The sequence below is a fragment of the Alexandromys fortis genome, unplaced genomic scaffold, assembly GCF_014885135.2.
Source record: "Alexandromys fortis isolate MF-2015 unplaced genomic scaffold, M_Fortis_MF-2015_v1.1 scaffold_23, whole genome shotgun sequence".
NCBI classification, from domain to species: Eukaryota; Metazoa; Chordata; class Mammalia; order Rodentia; family Cricetidae; genus Alexandromys; species Alexandromys fortis.
Genome location: NW_026067907.1, coordinates 3,650,402 through 3,672,139, shown reverse-complemented (window position 1 = coordinate 3,672,139; position 21,738 = coordinate 3,650,402). Strand labels below are relative to the sequence as shown.

Genomic DNA, 21,738 nt, shown 5'->3' with positions numbered 1-21,738 from the left:
CTCTTGTGTGTCCTCCCTCTATAAAGAAAAGACTCCTCTGCAGTTGGTCACTCTTGTGTGTCCTCCCTCTATAAAGAAAAGACTCCTCTGCAGTTGGTCACTCTTGTGTGTCCTCCCTCTATAAAGAAAAGACTCCTCTGCAGTTGGTCACTCTTGTGTGTCCTCCCTCTATAAAGAAAAGACTCCTCTGCAGTTGGTCACTCTTGTGTGTCCCTCCCTCTATAAAGATGCCCAGCCTGTTAAAAGGAAGTTACCAGAGAAGCCCAAAACACATGGTGAAACACCAGACCGATTCCTCTGGTTCAAGCTCCCCACAGCTATAGGCTACAGGGAAGCTAAAGGCCTCCCACCCTCCCAGTTAGCGCTAAAACAATAGTGAACTTTCAAACAAAAGAATGCAAGAAACAGGAAAAGCAGCACTTGGTGGACCACAAAGTGTGAGGGAATCTTGGAAAGGAGGGGGAAGAACAGTCACACATCAACAGCAAGGATCAAAACAGGGGAAGCTGCAGCCTAGGCTTCAGGGGACCAGGGGGTCCTTTCCACAGGGCGTGCCAGTCACGCTTAGAGCCAGTGAAGGGCATGCAAGGAGCTCTGGAGTACCTCTGGTGATGTTATGAGGGGCAAAGGTAAAACAGGGGCATGAGCCCCCGATGCCCAACCCCACATTCAGTGCCCAGCCCTGCCATTTCCCTCTCGAGAATCCTTAGAAGCCAGGAGTCACAGCAGCGGAAATGGACGCTATGACTTAGGGAATCTCTGTGTGGGTGTCAGAGAGGAACTGAAAGTTGTTCAGAAACCCCTTCCCATCCTCACTTCCCCTTGGAGGGTCTGACTACTTTCTATGACATCACCAGGGATGGAGAGCCAGACAGACCACTTCTTAAGACAGGGACTGCTTTGGAAACTCGGCAACTGCAGAGAAGATCAAAGGCAATTCCAGAAATAAATGAGTTAAGTAAATAAATAAATAAATAAATAAATAAATAAGATAAAGACAAAGCCAGAGCTTGTGAGTTACTTGAAGAAATCCAGAATACAAAATAAAAGGACCACGATAAGCAAAGAGCACACTGGCCCGGAGGAGACATAATATAGGCCCCAAAGTCATAGTACAGAAGATAATTGAAAGAAATCTCTAAGGACCTTGGGAAAGATTTTAAATAATATTAGGCAAACAAGGCGAGACCAGGCTGCTCTGAAGAAGAGGCAATCAATCAGAAGAGAGAAAATTAGAAATGACCGTTAAAGAAACCAATGGACTTAGAAATAAAAAGAGCCACGAAAACTCCCAAAGCCGTGACCTGGGAGAGCAGATACAGAAAAACACACAAGAGTGAAGCCCCAAATCTTCAGACCAACTAACGTGTGTCAGGACCTGAGAAAGAGGGGGGTTCAGAGCACATCCCCAAGACAACAATGGGGGAGCAGCTTCTCCTCTAATCAAGGTGCCTGTCCTCCAGCCTCAGGGCTGGACAAAGAGTCCAGTTACCAGAATGGATGCCCTGCTCTACCCGTGATTGGGCTCTGATCACAAGACATTCATCCAGGCTTTGGAAGGGACAGATGGCCATATGGTTTAGTGGTAACAAAATCAAAGCATGGCTGAAAACACCTCACTCTATCCTCCACTAGAGAAACACCTTGCAGCCTCTGCATCCATCTCTTCTGAAAAACAGATCTCTCATCTCCCCTTACACTGATGCTATTTATTTAATCAACCTGTTGAGGAGAGAGGCCCACGCCCTAAACCATTACTGGAGACGATCCATCATGGACAGAATGCAGGGATATAATTTAAGGGATGTGTCACATGAGCTGGTTCAGCCAATAAGCACAGGATCATCTCATAACTAGCTATGCCTGTCACCCCCACACGAGTGTGGGGTAAGCCACCACTCAGATGAGGTCTCCCGTGTCTGGATTTTCTTGTCGGGACTGTTAGTGATTAGGAGATTGGGAGCTATACAAGATCAACGGCTAAGTTCTTGCTTCCAATGTCCTCGTTTGTTGGGCTTCCCGTTCTGAAAACAGGGATGGTGAACTAGAGTCTTGGTCACCAACCTGTCCATGGGGCAGCATCACCTGGGAAAGCTCCTAAAGCAAGGGCCCACCCCTGGCAGATCTGACTGAGAGGCCAGGGAAGAGTCCACTCACATGGTCAGTGCTGAGGGCCCATTGATGGTGACTTCTATAGGTTCCTCAAGTTCCGCTCTGTGAAAGATGGAAAAGGTGAACCAACAGAACCCTCTCCTTCCCACTTGCATGGCCAATGCAGTTCTAATCCTGCAGATTAGATGTCCTCACTTACTGCCCTATGTCTGTGTTCCCTGTGACATCAGGAGGCCTAAGGAAAACTACACAGAAACCTGGGTACAACAAATGATCAGAAAGGGTTAATTATTATAATTACACTTCTATAAATAAAGTATGGGGGTATGTATGCTGAAAACATCAGTGATTCCCCAGAAGTAACGGGGTCCCTGTGTCTGCAGCACAGAAGTCAATAACATTTTTTCAAACTGACCTAACTGTGCCTAATACCTGACAATGAGAATGCCTCGATGGTCCTCATCTTTCCCAACACTGCAACCCTTAATACAGTTTCTCATGTGATGACCCCCCCTGCATAAAATCATTTTATTGATACTTCATAACTGCAATTTTGCTACTATAATAAATTGTAATGTAAATATCTGGTATGCAAGCCGGGTGGTGGTGGCGCATGCCTTTAATCCCAGCACTCGGGAGGCAGAGGCAGGCCGATCTCTGTGAGTTCGAGACCAGCCTGGTCTACAAGAGCTAGTTCCAGGACAGGCTCCAAAACCACAGAGAAACCCTGTCTCGAAAAACAAAAACAAAAACAAAAACAAAAAAAAAACCAAATATCTGGTATGCAGATTATCTGATATGCTACCCTCAAAGGGGGCTCAACCCGTAGGTTGAGAACCACCTCCTCAGATGAAGAGGGATATGTGTCAAAGAAGCACATATTAAAACAAATCTTACTGTTTGTATTTTAACTAAAGTATTCTAAGGTTACAGCCTAAGTATCTGTCTTAGTTAGGGTTCCTATTGCTGTGTAGAGACACCATGGCAACTCTTATAAAGGAAAACATTAATTGGGTGGCTTACAGTTCAGAGATTTAATTAATTATCATCATGGTTAGAAGCAAGGCAGCATGCAGGCAGACATGATGTTGGAGAAGGAGCTGAGAGTTCTTACACCTTGACACACAGAAAACAGAAAGGGGTCTGTCTTATTGGGCGTGGCTTGAGCATATATGAAACCTCAAAGCCTGCCTCCACAGGGACACTTCCTGACAATGCCACTGCCTTTGGGGACCAGATTCTTTCAATCACCTCAGGAGTGTTTACCAAATGCCCAAGGGTGACACAGTACACAAGCGTTCGGCATTTGTCTGACAGTAGCTGCAAGTGAAGACTGTATCATGATGTATTATTTTTATCTAACTTAAAAAAAAACTTCCTCTTCCACAGATCACAGAAACTCGAACACAAAGCTACTCCTTGTTCCACTCATTCTCGCTGTAGTTCCTTTTTCCACCACACCCTTTTCTCTAGAGTATGGAGCCAGCCCAAAATACTCACACTAAATGCAAACCCACGGAAATGTCAGCCAAACTTTCAATTTTGGTTTTTGGCTTGTTTAGGTTGTGTGTGTGTGTGTGTGTGTGTGTGTTGTGTGTGTGTGTGGTGTGTGTGTGTGTGGTGTGTGTGTGTATGTGTGTGTGACAGTGACTTCTACACGTGTCATAGCAAAGAGCCATGCTTTCCTCTCTGATGCAGGCAGGGATCCTTCACAGTTGTGGGCTGCAGGCTGTGGTTTGAAACAGAATAGAAATACTTCTTCAATGACAGCACAATTTAACTGGGCTAGGGAATTTGATTCTCGCCCTCAATTCAAATTCTTTGTTCAAGAAGTGACAATAAATTTGGCAAGAATTGTCAAGGGCTCTACTGCCCCTTCGAACAACGGGCAATCTGGGTGCCGAAAGTCACAGCCAAAAACCAAAGCCCCAGCTAAACCAAAAAGCCTGCATGGCAGCTGTCTACACTCTACTGGGTTTTTCCAGCTCTGCGCTCCCTCAGGAAGGATCTTGTTAGGAACACAACAATATCTCAGTTGGTAAAATGCTCATTACAATCTAAGGATGTGATGCCCAGAACATACTTTAGAGGGTTGGGGCAGGCACGATCATGCACGTCGGTAATCCCACCAACAAGGTTGTAAAGTCAGGAAGACACCTGAGGCTCACCTGCCAGCCAGCCTAGACAGGATGGAAGCTCTGGACCTCAGGATACCTAGGATTAGCTTCTGACCTCCACTCATATGCACATGCACACACATACATACACATACAAAATAAGTCACATTCTTTGATTGTTTCCCTTGACTTACATAAAACTGAACAGACAGAATTGTACTTCTGAAACTTCACTTCCCTTACCAAGAAAAAAAAAAAAAAAAAAACAGAAGACAGAACCAGCCAGCCCAGACTCCCTCCATGTCCACTCCTCTCTCTCATTAGAATCTCCCCTGGCATCCTGCGAGCTGATCCCAATGAGCCCATCTGGTCCCTCGGTGGTGCTCCGGATGATAACCGTTCCCTCACAACCACATTAAAGCCGGGAGCCGCAAGAGGAATCCCCATAGGTAATGAGATTATTCTAATCTCTGATTGATGAACTATTTATCTAAGTAGGGAAACAGATAGGAAGACTATTTAGAGAGGGGGTAAAGACGAAAATGTAATTACCGGACAGAGGAGAGTGGATTATGTATCTTCTTTGACACCAGACTATCTCAAGGTCCTAATTACAATGGAAATTTTAGTCTATTTCTCAGAAAAGGCTTCTAAAATTGTAAAACGCAGCCTTCTAGGCAAGAAACTTGAAGTTAATTGGTTTTGGTCAAAGGTCACTTTGTAATACTAAATTACTATACAAATTATTGCCAAATGGAAAATTGGGGGGAAAATGGTTAAATTAAACATGGGCTGTAGTTGGGTTTAAACTGTATAAACCATTTTCCATTCCTAGTGCCTTCCCCGCTACGTGTCAAAGCTTCTCAATGCAGCACATTCATTTCCAAATCTCTGCTTCTGAGAATACGGCTCAGAGGATCCGCACACTGCAGTGGATAAGGGTCCTTTGTTCTACCTCTCTTTTTGGAACAGAAACAAGCTATACCTAACTGAGGGATCTTATGCCTCAGGGCTCCTTTTAAAGCCTGGGAGGGGCCCCGACAATGTGCCTGTAACAAATCCTGCTACAGAATGGTCTTTTGTATACTGTTTCTTAACGATCCTTCCCACAAATTACATATGTTTGAGAGCCAGCAAAACATGGGCTCCCTAGAAGAAAGTATGTGCAAACTATATTTCGGACAAGGTGGTCATATCCAGAATACATAAGAAATTCCAAACATTCAGTGGGGGGGGGCACTGATCTTAAAAATCAGCAACCTGGCTATCAAGATGGCTCAAAGGGTAAAGGTGCTCACCATCAAGCAATGACCCGGGTTTGATCTCTAGAACCCAAATGGTAGACAAAAGGGAGTGACTTCTGCACACGTACACACACGCACACGCACGCGCACACACACACACACGTACATGCACACATGCACAGATACACATAAATGTGGAAAAATAACTTAAAAGGGCAATGCTTAAGTAACCGTTTATAAAGAAGACATGCGGCTGGCCAACAGGTATATTAGAGTACATGACTACCATCACCAGCATCAATGACTAATATCACCCCCATCACTAACACCACTGCTAACATCACCACTAACATCAGAACTAACCAAAGAAAGGCAAGTCAAAACTACCACGAGCCATCACCCACTGAGTATGAAGACTGAACAAAATGAGCCTCACATACTGATGTTGGAGTCGCAAACTAGTACAGACACTGTGGAAACTGTATAGATTTAAAAAAAAAAAAAGTATCCTCAAAATATGAAAATCAGACCCACCCTCCAACCCGGCAATCCCACTGCCATATCCAAGAAGTCAGTGGGTAGAAGAGATGTCTGTCCTTCCATGGTCGCTGTTTTCATCCATGATAACCAGAGAATACAAAGTATCTGCTGATGGCAAATAAGGAAGACGCAGCACTTGCCTGTGACGGGCTCCTGTCATCCAGGGCAGCAGGAATGGAACTGAGATCATGAAGTAAGCCAGGCAGAGAATTGTGACCACCGAAACTGCTTACAGAGAACACAAACCCCTTACCACACAGGAGGCGGCCTATCTCTCCTCTGCCTTCTTCACCTGTCCACCAGGAAAGTTGTAATGCGCAAGATGCCTGGAGAACAAATTCCAGTCTCTCTTGCCTCAGACTTGCCCTAGGGATGAGCGGCTACAACTCCAGGCCCTGCACCACCAGTGGGTGATGGGTCTGAAATGCTTCTCACCACAACTAGGCAATCAGGACAGATAACAGGGTCCAGAGACCGGAGGAAGGCCTGGAGCAGTGAGAGTCCCCCCTTCCCTTTTCCACGTCATTATTGCCCAGGCGGGTGCAGCCTGAGATAAGTCACTGGGAATCACGCTAGGATTTGCATCCATCCCCCCTCAATAGGAAATATTTTTACATTCTTCTTAGTGAGCAACTTCGCCTGAAAGAAAATGTTCGGATCAGGCTTGCTTATCCTATGGCTGAGAAAAAGAAAATTCCTTCTTAGTTCCTAAACTAATGGAGAAAAAGAACTTCTGGCCAAGTAGGTACCGCACAAACAAGATGGAGAACAGACACCCAGACTACACGACTCCAGCCAGAAATGCAGATCAGTGATGGATAAGAAAGGGTAAAAAAGATGGTAGTAACCACTCGAAGTGAGGCCACACATGAGGAGAAAGAGTGTTGTGTTCTGGGAAAAAGGAAGGGACAGTGATCCTAGCCCAGCCACGCCCACAGTCAACAGAGGCACCAAAAACTTAGTCAATCATTCAAAACAGAAAATTGTAACACTGCAGGAAATTGTAGCATTTTGCCTGTGCACCTGCAGCTCCTGCCTGTGCCCCTGCGGCTCCCACCTGTGCCCCTGCGGCCCAGCCTTTGCACCTGCAGCCCTGCGGGCATGAGGCTGAAGCAGGACAATCACCCCCTGAGCAACACAGAAAACCTTCACCTCAACAGAACAAACTAATATGAGCGGGAGGAGGGGAGAAAGGGGAGGGCAAGAGAATGTGAAACAGAGAAGGAAGAGGAGGAGGGAGAGGAAACAAACTAATGTGGCTTTTTTTTTTTTTTAAATCAGGCATAGCACAAAGCTCAATCACACTTTCGACAGCTTGCACTTAAATCTGAGGGAAATATTTTACTACTCCCGTTTTAACAAGAAATCAGGGCCCAGAAAATTAGCCTCAAGTGTACACAAGTAAACAGTTAATGGAGAACAGATCTGGGCCTGGTCACACTGCGCCGTGAGTGACTAGAACAGCCCAGAATGACCCCGTCCAATGGGATGGGACATGGAGAAAACACCCTGGTGAAGAGAGGTGGCAGTTTCGGAAGGGTTGCAGAAGAATCGTGCAGAGCCCCTTGTGACGCCACCGCGAGGCAGCAACTTAAAATTCCTAAACGTTCATATACATTGCAGACTTTAGCGGTAATGAGACCTATAGGATCAACTTGATTGCTAAAGAAAAAGAAAACGAAACAAGGGCTAGAGGCCTGGGGGTCACAGCTCAGCTTCAGGGGGCCTGCTCGGCCTGCTCAAGGGTGTGAAAGCACTAAGGGCGGTAAGAAGGCATGACAACACTTGACACATCCCAGTACTGTCCCCTTCCGCTCCCTCCCCCTTCCGTTCACTCAACATTTTCTAACACACATCGACTGAAGACCTACTTACGGGACGTGTGTCTTAGAACTCCAGTTAACCATCTCCACATTGCACCCAAAGGGCCTACATGGTACACATCCTGTGTATGTTGTTTTTCTTTCTTATTCCAGACAGACTTACCCAAAGATAGACCAATGATGATCAATAAAAACACTATACTCCAAGTCCAGCTGAAATTAAAAATTCTAATTACAAAATTGGTCCTGGTTTTGCTGGGCAGTGGTGGTGCACACCTTTAATCTCAGTGCTCGGGGAGCAGAGACAGGGGGATCTCTGTGAGTTCAAGGCCAGCCCGGTCTTGAAAAACCAGAGGAAAAAAGTTCCTGTTTCAAAAAAATAAGCAAGTTGTAGTATTGTTATCACAGCTGTATAGGGGGCATTTGCATCATCCACGCAAGGACTATGAATGCCTCTGTCCCAAACATGGTCACCATCTGCGGAGTGGCCAGCCTCTTTATTCATGTGATTGTGTTTTGATTAGCACAACTCTCATGAGCACAGGAACTTCCGGGCATTTCCAGAGATACATTCTGAGACTGAATTGGGTTTAATTTTCCCAATTATAGAACAAAGAAGAGCTAAATTAAATTTCAAATTGTATAGATTTTGCAGTCCCAGCAGTGATGGCCAGTGTGCATGCACACTATGGTAACAACTCCTTCACTGTTGTGAGCCTTCTGGACCACTTAAATAACAGAAAGATACATATAATTGCCAAGAATTCTTTTTAAAAAGTAGTATTATACTCATACTATTTGAACATCTATTCAGCAAATAGGGAATTTGTATGCAACAAAATTCTCTCTTCCTTCAAACCATATTTCGACTTGTTCCTCTTCAACTGTGGCAGTATCTTTTAGTCCAGGCCAGTTCCACTGAAACCATTTCTGGTTCCTCCGTGTATTACAGGTTGATCTGGGATCTTGTTTTTCTTAGTACAGATCCTCTCAGTATTAAAAATGTTAAAAATCATCAAGGAATAAAGATCTCTAAAGCAATCTTTAAAACTTCCTAGTAGTGTGTCCGTGAAATGGCTCAGTGGGTAACAGTGTTTTCTGCCAGGCCGAACAACCTGAGTTGGATCCCCAGCCCCACATGTTGGAAAAAGAGCACTGACTCCTAAACATTGTTCTATGACCTCCACACAGATAACAAGACATATAACATGCATGCACACGTGCACACACATGCACAAAATAAATGTGATTTATTTTAACTTCATAATTAGACTGGGCATGTATCTTTGTGGACATGTCTAGCATTCAGGAAATGTCCTAGGTTTGATCCAAAGGAAGAGGAGAAGGAGGAGGAGGAGGAGGAGGAGGAGGAGGAGGAGGAGGAGGAAGAAGAAGAAGACGAAGAAGACGAAGAAGAAGACGAAGACGAAGACGAAGAAGAAGACGAAGAAGAAGACGAAGAAGAAGACGAAGAAGAAGACGAAGAAGAAGAAGAAGAAGAAGAAGAAGAAGAAGAAGAAGAAGAAGAAGAAGAAGAAGAAGAAGAAGAAGAAGAAGATCACCTACATAATTCACATAGCAATAGTAAAGGCCATGAAAATAAAAATATTTTCATTTGGTCAAGAGGATAATATCCCTAGCCTTGGAGGAGACCTAACATGACTTTTGGGTCAGGGCCAATGGCTTGACTAAAGAACTACCCGTCAGAAAGACAGGTTCACCTTAAACCATACCTGAGATAGGTGGACTATCCATGCCTTTAATGAGACACTGTGCTTCCCCTTCCCAGAATCCCCACCCCTCATTGAAGTGCCTTTCAGGGGTATAGCCATGTGGCCTTGAAATTCTGTCTGCTTTTCTGAATTACTCAGAAGACCATGCCTTTCCCTTCCTATCCCTGTTCTGAGCATGCTCTAACACTCCGGGATTCCTTTCTCTTTCTCTAAAGCCCTTCTTTCTGCCACACGGTCCACAAGGCCGATCGACCTCCACACCAGTTTAACTCAAATGGCACGATTCCCCCTACCCCTTCCCTATCCTCCTCCTCCAGGCAGCTACAGATATTTATAGTCTGCCTGGCCTGGAGATTTTTTTAAAAAAACTTTTAAATTGTCCTTGAGCTTTGTTTGAATTCAGTCTTAAATTATTTTATTAATGAGACTCAGAAACCCCCCGGAAGGGGACCCCAATTTTGCAGTATCATAATGAATGGAATCGAGGAATACATAGCTAACGTCACACTGATGAGTACAGAGTGCCTTCCATCTGAGGCCCAGACAAGACAACTTTGCTTTAGGGGTGCTAGCTAATACGGCAGAAAAACAATTAACTCGACTCTGAGGCAGGAACTCCATGAAGAGAGAACTATGAAGTACAGAAGGCTTTGCTCCTTTCGTGAAGCACTGCAATGTCAGTAACGTCCAGATGTAGACACCCCGGAGAAGTTAACAAGGTATCCAAAGAGGTGGGGTCCCACCTGGGGGCATACTGACCGAGCCAGTGACTGCCGTGCCACCACAGTTGGAGGAAGCCTTGGGAGTGAATCAAGGAAGTGGAAGAGGAAGCAAAATCTAAAAGGAGTTAGAGAAAGAATGCCAAGAGAAAGGAACCAGCTCAGAACCAATGGCAAAAAGACACTTCTAGAGTGTTTGAGGAAGCAGGCAGGGTTCAGAGAGCGCCCTGCATGGCCAAACGCGCTCATGTCTGCCGGTTTCCTAAAACCGCACCTTCCCGTTGTACTTGTTAAAACCAAGACACTTTCTGTGGTTTAAGTCTAAATCCAGAAGCAAACAGCATTTCTAGCACTTACACAGTAACAGTACCAGCTGCACAATAATAATCAGGGGAAATCGTAGATCACCAATGTTACTCAGCAGCAGAACAGACTGCATTTGGTCCCTGACAGTTGTTCCTGATCATGCTGTGTCCTTAGGGAACTGAGAGGCACACAGCCTAGACTGCCAACAACTCTCCTTGGTGCCCACTCAACAGTGGCTCAATCAGGGCTTTAGAGGGGTGCAGGGCCACAATGATCACAATGATCTACATACACTCCCAACGGGATCTGGTTGCCTTAGTTAACTCCCAAGGTCTAGGAAAGAGATGCAGAAGGTCTGGGAACAAAGAGAGTCAAAACCAGTTCGACCAGTTAACAAGCAGTTAAGAAACATCCTAAGCTCACAGGCAAGAAAGCAGAGACAACTTAAAGACCTGTGGTCCTGAAATTTCAAACAACAGTCATTTAACACGGCTGTTTACCACTTAAAGACAGATACTATTAGAAGAAATGACTCTTCCATGGACCCCAAACCCCTCAGTCAACAGCACAAGTACTTAGAAGAAAAGAATGTCTTCTCAATGCTCAAGAGCCTCAGATCGAAGCAGAGACAGAGAAAGGAAGGCTGCATATCCTCAAAGGAGTCTCCTGGGACGACCTGGCAAGCGCCTCAGTTCTCTTCTGAAATTTGCTTGTATGGACGGAGATTTAATGACGAACTCCCCGCCTGACATAGGCAAGTTGCTGTAGGCATCTGGCTTTTCAGATGTGAGCCCAGAGAGTGGCCAACTCTATGGACCACCAGGCAAGTAGCTAGCAAGGAGAAGACCACTATGTAATCTTTCCACACTTTAATCCTGCTCACAGTTAAGCAAGCCAGTTCACACTGGCTTCTGAGTGTATACGTCCCAGCAGAAAACAGGAAGACAGAGACAAACACTGGGGCAAACAGACTCTGCTCGGTGTAAACATAATCTCTTTCCTTGCAATTACTGTGTCCTCACACACCACAACACATGAAACACACCTCCTCCCTGTCTTGCAAACCTACCCGCGTGTTCTACGAAGCATGCCCTATGCTGTGCGGTGCCAAAATAGTATGTGTGGGATTTGTGTTGTCGGTCCACACGCGACAGTCTAGATACTTGCCATGGACACCTTAAATATACAATGTGCTTTTATGCAGAGAAATTTGTTTTGCTTTTGGTTCAATCCAAAAGCCAATAAAGTAAATATGATAGAGAGAATTAATAGCACTGTATTTCAGTCATTCGGGTTCATTTATTATTCATTAGATTGTTGAGGAATTGCTGCTACCTGACATGGTCTTGAACACCTTTGTTCAGATGCTGCCCCATGCCATACCCAGTTCTAGCTCCTTTTATTGAGAGATGAGCTTTGGAGAGTTTGGGAAATCACAAAAGACTACAAGACTGTACAAAAATGTTGGAAAGTGTCCAACTGCATGTCAGAATACCACCTACATAAGACATTTCATAAAGTCTTTATTCCACATGTGACAAAGAGAAGCCAGCACAATCAGAGGGGACAAAGAACCTTGTGTGGACAGGCAACTAGTGGACACCATTACGGTAGACATTCCTCACCCTTGACTCCAGGACTTCTAAGAAGACAGCTAAGATTCTTAAGGGGGAGGGGCAAGGTTATAAGGGGAGGAGCTGAGGTTCTAAAGAAGGGGGTTAAGATTCTAAAGGGGAGGGCTCTAGTCTCTTTATCTGAAGTAAATGAAGACTCTCCCTGCTGAGCTCACAGTTGTACTTCCCAAAACATTCCCAAAACTAACTGCAGGAACAAAAAACCTGAGCCCCGCCACCCTGAGAGAGAGGCGGCTTTCTTTAAAGAGTTACAAGTTCAGATTATTGCAGAAGCGAGAGAAAACAGCCCGCCTTCTTCACAATCGGATCCTCCCCAGCCAGTGTTCCCAGAGAAGAGAAGTAGCTGAGGTCCAGTAACAGTGGGTGAACAGTACCGGAAGACCTTTGCCTAGAAAAAGAAAAGCCAGGTTCACCAGCCAGCTCCTCCCATCAGCTCACTCGGCCAATGGTTAGCCATTGCCCCGACTCACCATGATGCCTCAAGGGATCCCAAACCTGGAAAGAGAGAAGCTACCTAAAAGTCTGCATCTGACTGACAGAAGACAGCTCCCTGTGACTTGAACAACCTGCCTATTTCCTGGCTTGGAGAGGGAGCAGAGCAGAAGTTGTTACTGTTAATGGAATCAAGGCTTTGGGTTCTAGTGTTTAGCGTCTCTCTCCTACCCACCTCTCCTTTCTTCTATTGCTCACACCTTCTAGGTTAAGGCAGATACCATCTCTCACTCTCCTTTCACAACCACTAATACTTTGTTTTCTTCCCCCTAGAAATAAGGCTGCTGTTCCCTTCTGCATCACAGAACTAGAGGTGTACGCCACCACACTCAGCACTCAAACTGTCATCTGAGAAAAATCACTGTAATACACAAATGCTCTCAAGACCTTGTGCGTTGCTGGTGATAAAGATGACATTCTCAGACAATCATCCATCTGCATGTTATAAAAAAAAGGGAGAGCATATCAAATCACTCACGGATTCCAACGCAGGAAGAAAAAACAAGAAGCAAGACATAAGTACTGTTTTGACTTAAGATAATATCATATATGCTGGGAAAATAGTCAAATAATTTACTAGATTAAGGTAGTGCAGTAAGTGTCTCAAGGTAAAAATGCAATTTGCGTGGGTTTCCATACATCAGCAATTACCAACAGTAAATGCATTAGGAAGAACATATTCTTTGTCAGATGGGTGTGTTGGCACATACGTGACTCCTCAGCACTTGGAAGGCTGAAGCAGAAGGATTGTCACAAGTTTGAGGCTAGCCTGGGCTACTTAAGGAATTCCAGCAGCATAGCCTGTCTCAAAACAAAACAAAAATTTCACTAAAAACCTAAAGTTAAAAATCCTTTCTCTCCAGGCACAATGGTGTGGGAGAATTGTCTGTATTCTGTCAATCATTTTAAATAAACGCTGATTGGTTAGGCAGGAAATATAGGTGGGTCAACAAGACAGGAAGTAGAGGCGGGGCAATGAGAACAGAAGAATGCTAGGAAGGAGGAAGCCCATTCTTCCCATTCCTGCCCAGACCACCGAGAGTCAAGATGTAATCTACCTGGCTGAGAAAAGTACCAAGCCATGTGGCTAACATAGATAAGAACAATGGGTTAATATAAGCTACAAGAGTTAACAAAAAGCCTGAGCTAATGGGTCAATCAGTTTTATAATCTTATGGAGTCCTCTGTGTGATTTTCTTTGGGGCTTGCCAGCTGTGGGATTCCAGGCAAGACAGAAACCCCAACGAGCAGGCCCCTTCATGTTATAGCACAAGTCTTTGAGACAGGCAGATGTCTGAGTTTGAGGCCAGTTTGGTCTCAAAAACTCTGTCTTGAAAAAATAAAATCATTTTCATTACCAGAAAAGATCACTAAATAAGAAATAATGATAATATGTTTTAAAAACTATTCTTAAAAAAACCTACTAAACAGATTTTAAAAATCTTGGCACAATTATGTGCCTCAAATGATGTATCTCAAGAAGAGGCAAATTCTCCTTATGCTGATACAGGTTTAGTTCGGTCGCAGGTAGTTTGCTGTTGCTACTGTTGCTGCTGTTGATTTCGTTGTTATCGTTCTCATCACTGTGACTGTTACCATTGTTGCCGTTGTCATTGTTGCTGCTGCTGCTGTTGTTTTGAGCAAAATGACAGGCTGATTCTAAAGTTTATGCAGAGGAATAACTTTTCAAAGAATTGTCAAGAAAAGGTTCTTTTGAGAGGAAAAAAAGCAAAGGCACATGATGGAGGAAGGTCATTGGTTAATTAAATAAAGAAACTGCTTGCCCTGATAGGTTAAAACATAGGTGGGAGGAGTAAACAGAACAGGATGCTGGGAGGAAGAGGAAGTGAACTCAGACTCGACAGCTCTGCTCTGGAGCAGAGACACCAGCTCCTCTCTCCCGGGCAGACACGCGATGAAGCTCCGACCCAGGATGGACGTAGGCTAGAATCTTCCCGGTAAACACACCTTGGGGTGCTTACACACATGATTAGAAATGGGCTAAATTAATATGTGAGAATTAGCCTAGAAGAGGCTAGATAGAAATGGGCCAAGCAGTGTTTAAATGAATACAGATTGTGTGTTATTATTTTGGGCATAAGCTAGCCAGGCGGCCGGGGTGCTAGGAACACAGCCCTGCCGTTCTAATTACAACAGGCACACCAGATCCCATGGACATGGGAACTGGGAGCATGAGACAGAGGGCATTTCAAGCTGGCAATGATGGGCATGGCACAAAAGAAGAGGTGTGTTCTCCTCTTCCCATCCCAGAGTTCTACTGTATCTCCCCAAGGAGCAAGCCCCGTAGCCGCCACATGCAAGGCTGGAGACAAGAGGGCCATAATGGCTTCTTGCAAAACCCTGAGCAAGACCGAATCCACACTCACACAGGCAGGTCAGACTTGCACCTTCGAGTGTTCCACCTTTCCTGTTCCCATGGGACAGGCAAGGATCCACTTCTACTCTGTTAGTGCTGCTAGCAGGCCCATGGGCCACAGACAGGGGCTGCTGGAGTTATTCACGGTAACTCAGTCCTTCCATGCCTGCCAGCCCCTGCTTGAAAGCATCCCCACTAGCATGCAGCCCCTTCATTACAGAAATATTTCCAGCCCTGTGTTGGACAGTTGTCAGTTCCCTTCAAAATGTGATGATCAACCACAGAGCATTTTGCTGAGAACAGTAACTGCTTAGCATTAAGACAGACTGTGCCTCACAGAAAGGAAAGGAGAAAGCAAGAAACTCAATTTTCAATGGGAAGGCTGATTTTTGCTCCCAGTGTTAAGAATTGGACACAGACCCCTAAACGGCTAGGCAAAGGCTCTACTATTGAGCAGCACTTGCAGCCCCTAAAACATTGGTTTTAATTTTGATTTTTTTATTAGTTCTTTGGGAATGGCACACAATGTGTTTCGATCATATTCATTCCCCCATACCCACATACCCTTTCACCAATCCACACACTCCCTTCCTTTTCGTTTCTTTGCATCCTTCCAGGCCAATTTGTGTTGATGCCAATATTCCTAGGTGCATGGTCTTCCACTGGAGTGTGACTGACTTACCAGGACCTACTCCCATAGACAATACTGTCCCTTCGCTTCCCAGCAGCTAACAACTCATGACGGCCCCCCACTAGGGGTAGGATTGCGTGGGCCAGCTCCACTCTCCATGCTGGGCATACACAGGATTTCTACACGCTGCCACAACAGCATAGTCTATAGTCTTAGTGCAGCTGCCCTGACGTAGCCAGCAGATGTAGCTTTGTAGACACCTGTCTCTTCCACACCTCCTTCCCTTCCTCTTTAGTGGTTCCTGAGCCCGGGGGAGGCAATACAGTATATATGTCCCCTTTAGGGCCGAGTGGTCTGCAATCTCTTATTCACTAGGCCCTACAGACTCCACTAGCAAACTTCAGCTGATAAACACGTTGAGTAATGTAGTAGGGTACAAAACTAACTTCATATATATAAATTACAAACATCCCAAGAAAGAAATCAAGGAAACAGTGCCATTCACGATTCCCTCAAATGCGTGTGTGTGTGTGTACGTGCGTGCATGTGTGCGTGCGTGGTGTGTGTGTGTGTGTGTGTGTGTGTGTGTGTGTGTAAACCTAACCAAGGAAGTGACAGACTTGAACAATGAAAAATTTAAGACACTGGAAAAAAAGAAACAAAAAAGATACCAGAAGGGAAGACACACCTCCACCCCTGCCGCCCCCAGGGAGATTCCTAATTGGGGGAACTGGAAGACACAACCAGAAATGTTATCAACAGAATCTGCTTGCTAGGGGATCACCTACAACTTTCCAAAGTTGAAATTCTCTATGTCCCTAAGGAGACTTATGGTGAAAGAACCTACCCATGTCCTAAACACCTGCCTCCACTCAGCAGAAGCTCTGGAAGCCAGGTGTGGGCTCAGGACCAAAATCCCAGCACTTGAGAAACTGAGAGATTGGGGTCAGACAGCTTGGGGTCTAGAGTACACAGCAGTCCCAGGCCCGGACTGCAGAGTAAGGCCCTGTCTCAAAAGAGCAGGGGCCACACACAGTGCAGCAAGTCAAGGATTTGTTTTGTAAGCCTGACAACCTGAGCTTAATCTCAAGAGTCCATGCAAAAGTCATAAAGCCAGAGACACTGTGCACACCTGCAAACCCACCACTTCTAGGGGGGATGGAAAGCAAAGACAAGACAGTCTCCCAGAAACTCGGCTAGGGTACTCAGTGTGGCAGGAACAAGAGTCTACAGCAGCAAAGCAGAAGAAAACCAACCGAGAGATGTCCCCGACCTCCATACGCACATCATACTGGCATGTGCATGCCCACTTCCATACATAAACACACACACTAATAAATAAAATAATTTTGGGTCCCCTTATCCAGTAACTAGCCAAGGCCGAGATGCATTTAAGCAAAGTAAATGCCTGGCAATAGATAGACTGCTCTAGGTTTCTGGGCAGAAGCCCAGGTTGTCACTCTTGGAGCTCTGGAGGAGCTGCAGGGTACTCCTGAGGGAGAGCATGCTACCTACATAAAGCTGATTGGTCCTCTGAGCTGGATGCCAGAGGACAGAGAAGGCCAGCCACTGCGGGTCCCCATCCCACATCACAGGACTGTCAGGGAGACTAGCATCCACCATCACTCAATGGGGAAAGGGTTAGTGCTTTCCAGGAGGTTCCAATGGTTTTCCTTTCTGTCCTTTGGTGCTGTTAGGAATAGGGTTTGTTAGAGGAACGATGCTCGAGTATGTATGTCAGTGTGTATGTGTGTGTGTGTGTGTGTGTGTGTGTGTGTGTGTGTGTGTGTGGAGAGAGAGAGAGAGAGAGAGAGAGAGAGAGAGAGAGAGAGAGAATGCATGAAGAGAGGAAAAAAAGAAAATATTGTGTTTATGAGCACACCTTACATGAAAATAATTTCCACTTGCATGATGACTTATACCTATAATCCTAGTACTCAGGAGGCTTGGGGTGGCCAGCTTGGACCACTTAGCAGCTCGCTCTCATTTTCTCCCCAAACCCCCTCTCTAAAAAGAAAAAAAAATCACCCATCTCCAAAACTAAGCTAGGTTTCATGGAATACCCCAGAACCAAATGGCATATGACAAAGTCCAAGCCAGTTGGCTGAGAGTGTCTCTTTCCTAGATTTAATGTACAGCACGCACAGTCTTAGGGACAATGTCAGACATTCGGCCCTCTGCAAATATCTATATAATCCAACTAAGAGACGTATGCATCCCCCACTCGGCCACTACAGGTCACAAAGGGGAAATAAGCTTAGGCGCATTGCTCAGTGCAAGAAAATCCTGACTTCCCTCTCCTATGATCTCATTTGCTTTTTATAGCTTGGCTTTCCAACATAGTAATTGCTTTCTTTTTTAAAGACATGGATTTATACCACATTTAATTTGAATGTCCCTATATATAGATTTCAGCCTATAATAATATCCACTTCACCAGTGCCCACCACTGAAAACCTAAATATAACTGCAATTGAGGAATAGGATTTTTCTTTTCCTATGAAGTAAAGATAGCTGATCTATCTACTACCCAAATACAATCCTTAGACACAGCTATGACCCTCTAGGAGCAAAGAAAATACCCCATTTCTCCCACAAAACTTGTTACCCAAGAATTGTAGGATTGTGTGGTGTGTACATATATGTGTGTGTATGTGTGTGTGAGAGAGAGAGACAGAGAGACAGAGAGATAGAGACAGCGAGAGACAGAGACAGAGATACAGAGACAGAGACAGAAAGACAGAGACAGAGAGACAGAGTTTCTCTACATAGCCCAGGCTGGCCTGGAACTATATAGACCAGGCTGGCGTTTTCACAGAGATTCATCTGCCTCTGCCTCCCAAGTGCTGTGATTAAAGGCGTGCCACCATGCCCATCAAGAACTGCAGAAAGATTTTAAATTCGGACCATGATATCTCTTCTAGTTGGCCCTTACACTGATTCCGGTGTGAGCAATTACAGCTCCTGGGGAGAAAGGGAGTCAGTCTTTACTCACTCTAGCTTCACACAGAAGACATACAACTCAACTGCTCTTCAGTTCAATAGGAGAAAATGCTTTTTTCTAGAATCATCAATCTGTAGAGAGCAGCAAGACACAAAGGACCAATTCTCTGGGTGCAGACCAGATAAAAACTCTGTCCTACTGTGGGGTGCCTCTCCCTCAATCCACTCTGCAGTGTGGGAGGAAATGATCCTTCAAGAACTGTGCACATGACACATACTTGGTTGTTTGTTCTGGTGCCTGGGATGCACGTCAGGATACCGAATGTGATCCTGATACCATGCCTGGTAACAGTCCCTGCCGTCCTCAGGCTTTAAACAAAGGCTAAAAGATGCTGCTGCCCATGATGGAATGGGATTTGGGAAATATTTTCTCCAATCCCTCCATTACAGAAGAGGACCACAGAGTTTATATGGTATATAAGGCAACAATCTGCAGACAATCTGCAGCTCAACGAGTAGATTACAGAAAGAAGGCTCCACAAAGACGTCCAAGCATGCAGAACAAAACACAGTGATGCTTAAGTCTACAAAGGGCTTCACACGAAGGAGGAGGGTGGCTAATGTCACCACTGCTAACTGAGTACAGATGTAAGACTCCTCAGAAGGCCCCCTAAGGATGATGGATGGGACCTACCTTTATTCTGCCTCAAATAAGCCTCTGTCTTTGCTTGCCGCTTAAAATCATTCACTTACAGCTGGTTCCAGGCCAAGGCACCATCCACCAACAGCTCAGGGCTGTAGAAGCCCGGAGTGATGCCCACAGACACCAGACTCTCCACAGCCCACACCAGATCCAGCTCAGGAAGCGTGCAAGCTGAAACGGAAGGGCAGAGATGAACGTGGAAAGACAAGCTCTGTCAATGAAGTGTAACGTTTACTAAGAAGCCCTTCTGGTCAGATCACAGGCCATCCCGTCTGTGCACAGTGTGCAGAGACAGGGCTTCGCCCTCCAGATTTAACTTCAAGTCACAGCTTGGCTTAAAGGATGCTGAGTGCTTCCTAGGCTGCCATCTTCACCAGCCCCACAGTCTCCTCCAAAGCCTGTTGCTCAAAGTGGCTGGAAGTAAAGCCAATCACAGACAGACAACTTCAAAAAACACAATGGTGACAGATTTCAGAATTGGCAATAATAATAATAATAATAATATAATGAACAAAAGCTGAGTTCTTCCTCATTATCCAATGTTCTCATTTGGAAACAACACACCACCACAATGGAACACTTCTTCAAAAACAAAAGTCAAAGAAAAGCAAATCCAAGATGGCTACTGTGAGAAGGAATTCACCATGACAGACCCTCAAGCAGGACCCAAGGAAGGCCTTCTCATGCTCTGTCACAAAACATCCCCCAGTCGTCCGTCATATCCGGTAACCAGAGCCCCTGCTGAAGCAGCAACCAGCCACTCTCTTCAAAAAGCCCCAACTTCTCATTAACTCAGGGGCTTTCTCAATAAACACTGTAGGTGTCTGCAAGCAGCCATGGGTGGATACCCCACAATCAAAGCTATGTGCATGCACGCTTGTGCATGCACACATGTACATACACACACACACACACACACACACACACACACACACACACACGTATCCTGTGTATTAATCTCACCTTGGCATTAAATATGTGAGAAAGTGAAAACAAGCTCTTCCAGAAACAGACAAATAATCACACATGGTATTTCTACAATGTCAGCATTGGGGAGGCAGAGGCAGAGGTCAGCTCCCCAGTTCAAGGTCAGCCAGAGCTATATAGCAAGACCTTGTACCCAATACACAAGCCGAGCAGGTGCCTGGACACATGGTACACACACCTAACCCTGGGTAAACACCCCAGAAAAGGAAGACCCTTTTACAGCAGCTGGTGAGCACTCAGCATAATGGTGCCTTTCATCTTTTCTCCTGCATCTCCGTTTTCTCCTCAAATCATTTTTTGGAAAATTATCAGATGTTAAGCGCTCTGTGATGACATGTGAGTTCATGTTTGCAAGCCTATTTGAAGTGGTAACGTGATAGAAAAGAGAGAGAAAACCCAGAGTCACTGCTTGGGATGCTGCCGCTCTCGTAGGGGGTGATTAAACTCACAGGTGACAACAGAGCAGCAGCTGGAGGAGGCGACAGCGACAATCAGGTCAAGCACTGGTCTTGAGCCGAGCCATCTTGCCAGCTCCTGCAGCCCACCCAGAACAGGAGCGGCGGGTGCACACTGACTCAGAACAGATACAAGGCCAGTGCGCACTGTGCAAACCACAGTGAAAGCAAGACAACTTGAACTTGAGCCCTGTCCTTGACATCACAAGCTGTATGACCAGATAAGAGGTCAAGCCAATTAGTATCCTTATCTATGACTTAAGTGAGGCTGTAAAGTGGATGAGTGCCAAGCTCTTGTAGCTTTTCATTAGAAAGGAATTAGAGCCCTCAAAACGGAAGAGATCCAGGCTCAGAAAACTGTGTAAATCTTGTAACTCTGTGAAGATTTTAGCTTGTGGATCTCATGCAATTCGGAAGGGATAGCTGCTGGGTCTGAAGGAAGGTAGGTGCTTGCATTTAAAATGGGGGTGCATCATGTGAATGGCCAAGAGTGATCCTCAGGAAGGGCACCTCGGCCATCAGTCACCACAGTAAACGGAAGAGGGAGGTGTGTCCGTCAACAAGCAATGGCTGAACTTTGACCGAGTGTCTTGGAGATTATTCTAGAACATTGCACATGGTAATCTGTAACCAATTAGTGGGTTGTAAAATCAATTTAGTGAGGTATTATGGGTATTTTTAAAGGGCCTCAACAAGGGACTTAGCAGGGTTGGAATAGTGTGTGCACTCAGCCACATGTTAATAAAGAATATTGGCTCCAGTTGTAAACATACATGTATTTATACTACACCAACATGCAGGCAATATTTTTTTAATTCTACCCTAAAATAAATTTGGAAAAAAAGACTAATCTATAATACACAAGAAAAAGGGTATAGCCCATATGTACTCTCCAGAGGAATGTAAATAATGTAGTAAGAAA

At 45.2% G+C, this 21,738-nt stretch overlaps 1 protein-coding gene across 5 annotated transcripts in view; it reads right to left on the bottom strand.

Annotated features, from left to right (window-relative positions):
- The window catches only part of Tiam2 (TIAM Rac1 associated GEF 2), a 234,998-nt gene that overhangs the window by 164,550 nt on the left and 48,710 nt on the right, over positions 1 to 21,738 (bottom strand). Inside the window, exon 3 of one of the 5 annotated variants that reach the window (XM_050135809.1) lies at positions 19,366 to 19,545. The exons of the other annotated variants lie outside the window; for them this stretch is intronic. The gene's annotated coding sequence lies outside the window, so the exon portion shown is untranslated. The remainder of the gene's footprint in view (positions 1 to 19,365; positions 19,546 to 21,738) is intronic. 5 annotated transcript variants of the gene reach the window in all.